The sequence below is a fragment of the Leuciscus leuciscus genome (genome assembly GCF_965113295.1).
Source record: "Leuciscus leuciscus genome assembly, chromosome: 6".
Classification (NCBI taxonomy): Eukaryota; Metazoa; Chordata; class Actinopteri; order Cypriniformes; family Leuciscidae; genus Leuciscus; species Leuciscus leuciscus.
In genome coordinates, this window is record NC_138730.1 from 19,033,842 (window position 1) to 19,039,841 (window position 6,000).

Here is a 6,000-nt window from a genome sequence, read left to right on the forward strand (position 1 = left end):
ACTTGTGAAAGACATGTTTGACAATACACTGCCTGCCAAATTTCTTTTGATTTAAATAGGCAAATGCTTAAGAGTCTATGATTGGAAGAGGTGCATACATTTTTGGTCAAGATCTTGTATTGACAATACAAGAGTCCAGCTCTCTTTAAAGTCTCCTCCAGCACATCCCAAAGACTTGCAATGAATTTAAGGTCTGTATTCATGTGTGCCAATTCATATGTGAAAATGATACTTCATGCTCCCTCCCAACCATTCTTTCACAATTTGAGCCTGATGAATCTTGACATTGTCATCCTGGAATATGGACAGTTGGCCATGATGTGTCTTACTACATGTTTGTTTAAGAAATTAAAAGCTATTAGGGTTAGAAGAACTGCTGCCAAATACATAACATGCTACAAAAATAATAATTACTGCAATAATGATCCAATCACAGACTCTTAAGCATTTCCCTATTTAAATCGGGTAGTGTAGTGTATGTTCCTGGTGAGGACAAAAGAGAGTTGTGACAGGCAGCGTAAAACTCAGATCTGAAATAAATAATCATATATTGAAAGGAAGGATGAAGAACAGACAGAAAGAAAAAGATAGATAGATAGATAGATAGATAGATAGATAGATAGATAGATAGATAGATAGATAGATAGATAGATAGATAGATAGATAGATAGATAGATAGATAGCATAAAGAACATGAACCAATCCGCAGTCTCCCTTAATGCCTGTGATTCTTTTTTTTTCTGGTTTCTTTCATCTTCTCCATTATCGTTCATTTGGAGGGAATAGGGGTGTCAGGAGGATCACAGCACACCGTCAATGCCAGAGTCCCAGAGAGGAGGAGGATGGGGAGGAGGAGGAGGAGGGTTGTCCCATCCGCTGGTGATGGGTGACCACTTGCAATAGGATAGGAGGGGTTTACGGAAAGGTCTGTTTTATTTGCTCTCACGCCGTTTGTATTCGTTCATCGGCGACTATCATCTCGAAACAACTGCGCATGCATAGGCTATAAGGTAAGTTTGCACGGGTCTCTCGGTCTCGCGGGCTATTATTCGTTGCATACAACGAAGCAACCGTGCACTAGTTCGTGCACTTCATTGACAAAGGAGAACATTACATTGTCGCTTTCTAAGCATTTTGACTTACGACTTGAATCGCCTCGCGATCATCGTGACTGTGTAGGCAGATGTAAGTTGCTAGTTGCATCCGTTAACGTGACATCGTTCGTTCATGTATGTAAGAGTGATCTGTTAAAGTGCCGATACAATTATATTAAATGACGAAATATCTGGACTATATGAAAATCCCAGGCCATTTGAAGTTCATCTCGTTTGGTCTAATGAAGACGACCTGTTCAAACGGTGCACAAGGCACGCGCAGGTTGTCAGTGAATCGTGAAGGTGTTTTGGGAGATGTCATGTTATTGAATATTTTTAACTGACATACGGTTGTTTTATCTTTAAAACAACGCTTTTTAATGTTTAATTTTGTTAATTAACTCGATGAACTTTATTGCCAGATACCCTTTTCACTGTTTGTTCTGGGAAAAGTGTGATCATCATCCAATCTCATGAATATTTATTGACGTTATACAAATTTCATGGACATGCTATCAGACTAATAACTGCGTTGCTGTGTTGAATATATGCACAATAAGTCAACGTGGTTCTTTCTTTCATTCATTCCTTCTATCATCTGCCTTAAATCCAATGAGCAGCCAATTGTATTGTATATAAAAGTTGTGTATACCACCACATTACTTCACTTATTACATTACTACCATTACCATATGCATTTGAAAAATTAACTTTTTCATGCAGTTTGGCATATAGAGACGACTTGATTTATATACTCCACTTGGACTTTAATGTTCAATTTCAAACTATTACATTAAAACTAGCCTTTCTGTGTGACGGCTTGCTCAATGGAAAATTCAATGATGTAGGATGTAGGCTTGAATAATAATTCCTGTTTACTCTTGGAATTTTCTATTGACTTTTTTTGTGTGTGCAGGAAATAGATCTAGTATTCGCTGCCACCTTGAAACCTAATAGGACAAATAAAAATGTATCTCACATCACGCTATCTTCTCCCCACCAACCCCATGCAGCTCCCATCCTCATTTCCTCCAGCTCTGTCTCTCCGTCTCTTACCCTGACATACATATTGTACATTGTTCAATACTGTATTCTGCCATTCATTAGAAGTAGTGGACATACTGTATACTGGATCTGTTAGACATCATACCAATTAAAAAAGAACAACTCCTAGATGCAAACAAAAATAACAGCCCTTTGGTTCCCCAAGTGTTCTGAAGATGTTAGTTTATTGTTCTAACAATAAAACCTAAAAACAACATTCCTTGAAAATCAGATATTGGTCCAATCTATAACCAAAAAATAACCAAATGGGAAGCGTTAACCGCTCAAATGCCCCTGTTATATCGCTATTTAGTTTTTAGGCAAGATTGATGAAAACGCAAATTTTAGTCCTCAAAATGTTCTGGGAATGTTAGTTTATGATCCTAAAAAGCCCAGAAAGAATGTTAGATATTGGTTTCACCCCCAAAAATATCCAAATGGGAACCGTACATTAATTGGGAACAGCTCATATTGTTGTATATTTTGTTTTCAGGTAAGATCGATGCAAACACAACAAACTTTGGCCCCCGAAATGATCTGGAAGTGTTAGTTTAAGGTTCTAAAAAACATTAAAAGAACATTCTTAGAACGTTAGATATTTGGTCCACCCAAAAAATAACCAAATGGAACCTTATAGTAATGTTAGGGGAACAGCTCCCTTGTTGTATATTTTGTTTGCAGGCAAAATTGATGCTAAAACAACTAACAAATGTTGGTCCCCTAAACGTTCTCGGAATGTTAGTTTATATTTCTAAACTAAGAATGTTCTTAGAATGTTCTTAGAATGCTAGATAAAAATTTTTTTTTTAAATTGTGCAATACACTAACATCAGGAGAACAGCTCATATGCCCTTGTTGTATATTTTGTTTTCAGGCAAGATCAATGAAAGCACAACTAACATATTTTGGTCCCCAAAATGTTATATGAATGTTAGTTTAAAAACCTAAAAAGAATGTTCTTAAAATGTTAGATATTGGTTTCACGTCAAAATAAATAACCAAATGGAAACCATTCACTAACATTAGTGAAATGTTCCATGGAAAGTGTTGTTTTGGCCCCCTTGAGGTAAAAAAAAAAAAAAACTGGGATTTTAACTGGGACATGTTTTTAAGGTCTAATTGTTTGAAGTTTATGTATAAATATCGGGCAGTGCATTTACCTGAAATGACCTTTTGAGCTATCATTCCCCAATATGTTTTGCTTGGTGTTACATGATGGACTGTCTGTTTCTTACATGTAATTATGTAATTCTTACATAACTGCCCAATCAATAGACAATGACATGGTACAAATCAAATTTATTAATGTAGATAGAGAAACAAAGAGTTGGCGAACCCAGAGGCTGTTTGTTTTGTAATGAGTTGTTGCAGTGTGCCAGTGGATTGTATAGTATAGACAGTGATGTTCAATAATTATACTGAGCATTGTGAGTACATTAATGAGTATGCATCGTATAGCGTGACATTGTGTTGTCCTGAGATTGTTTACAGCACAGAGCCAATGACTGTCCTGCAGGCCAGAGGCCAGTGAGAGACATCAGCTAATCTGTTTGTGATTGCCTTTGCCCACAGGATATTGCAGTTAGTCAGGGGCTTCAACAGGGGGTCCATGTTGGGATTGTAAACAAATCTCAAACAAAATTTTTTTGGGGGGTGGGTGCACAATAAAAATTGCTGAAAGTTAAGCTTTGCTATCACAGGGGAAAAATACATTTGAAAAATTAAATATATTAAATAGAAAACCGTTATTTTTAATTGTAATAATATTCACAATATTAATGTTTGTACTGTTTTTGATTTAAACAAAAAAGCATGGCTTTTTTCAAAAACATAAAACATTGATATCAACCCCAAACTTTTAAACAGTAGTGTAAATTCACACGTTTATGGTTCTGAGTGTGTGTGCATAAAAATAAAAATAAATCATTATTTTAATTATTTTAAAATATTTCTATCCACCAAGGAGTCCTTGCACCCCGACCCCCAACCCCTTCAATTGGGATTAATGTTTTTTTTCTTTCTTTTTTTTCAGGTCAGGAATCACAAAAGTTTTAAATAGTTTGTGAAGCTTAATAGAAATGCTGCTTAACAGTTACATTACTGTCCAAAAGGTTGGTGTCAGTAAGATTTTGAAATATTTTTGAACGAAATATTTTATGTCCACCAGGGATGCTTTTATTTGATACAATAAAAAAGAAAGTAAAACAGACATAGTGTGAAATATTATTATTTATATTAAATGTTTTCTATTATTCCTGTGATTCAAAGATGAATTTTTAGCATCATTACTCCAGTCGTCAGTGTCATATGATCCTTCAGAAATCATTCTAATATGATGATTTGCTTCTCAAGAAACATTTCTTATTATTATCAGTTGAAAACAGTTGTGCTGCTTAATATTTTGGTGGAAACAGGGATAAATTTTTCAGGATTCTTTGAAGTATAGAAATTTTAGCAACACTTGAAATATAGAAAATTATTTTATTTTTCTAACATTATAAATGTCTTCACTGCCATTTTGAACAATTTAATGCATATTTGCTGAATAAAAGTATATTAATTAAAGGACAAAATAAATAAATGAAAGAAAAAAAACAGATAACAGGTTTACATAAAATAGTTTTAATTGTTGATCACTTTATTGTGTCTCGTCTGCACATAATGTTAAAATATGAAACGATTTTTCTTCAGCTCCCAAATGGTTGAGCTAAAATAGCAATTGGATACATTATCTCTTGATGTATAGACATCTTTGTTAAATAATGTGAGGAAGTTGGGCAGTGACACCATAGTTTTTACTATGGGTGCAAATAGATACATTTTACTGGTTAATTGGACCAGTTTGAACGTGTGATTTTCGATATCGATACCGATACCTTGACTTCGAAACCGGTTCTGAACGATATATTTTTCGACACCAATTTTGTGAAATGTAACAAATACAATAGTTACGATGACAAATCTGTGCCTCGTTGTTATTACATCCAGTTTCATCCTGGAATCAATTTAACGGGCTAATAGTTTGCTCCATGTTGGATGTGGAAATCATTGAGTAATTCATGGTGTAATAAAGAGTGTTGGCTTCTTAATTGTTCTCTTAAGTCTTAAGGTTAAGATGGCCACGTTACTATAGTTACAGGCGTCGCCGTCACGCTACGTGGGGAACCAGTAGTGTTGTTTTGGAATGACGTTTTCAGTGTTCAGTGTAACTCGCATTCGTTTAGGAATGGAGTCGGTTGTATTGTCAGTGTCACACTCATTTAATGCAGGTAATTGTTTTGGAAATTAAAAACCCTGCTTCTCAGAGCTTGTCTTGAATTAAAATGGTTGGCAGAACAAAAATAAATAGATCCAACTGAAGAAGTTACAAATCTCTCAGACTGTACATCTGTAAATATTTTGCTCTCCTCCATACATAAATATTAATGCAAGGACACATTATTTTATCGACCAAGTAAACATAACCCGTGCTTCAATTCAGATCAGTGGTGGGACAGGAGGTGGATATAAACAAGCGCTGGTTCTGGTAAAAATATTGTGGAGCTGGTGAGCACCATGGAGTCTTTGTTTCGGCTCAGATAACATATTGCGCCTGACTCAATACACAATACACGTCTGTATTGTGGATACAGAACACAAAATGTGAACTTTTGGCGTCCACTGTCCAGCTATGGGTTTTCTGAGACAAGGCAACTGTACTGTTTAAAGTGAAATCAAAACATCACAAACTACATGTTGTGTTAGCAATACTGGCTAACATGACCAGTTTTGATGGCTTTATATTAAATGTTATATTCAGTGTAGGTGGTGGCTGGAGAAATTAAAATGTAAAATATAGATAATCACATCCCAGCTTACCTGT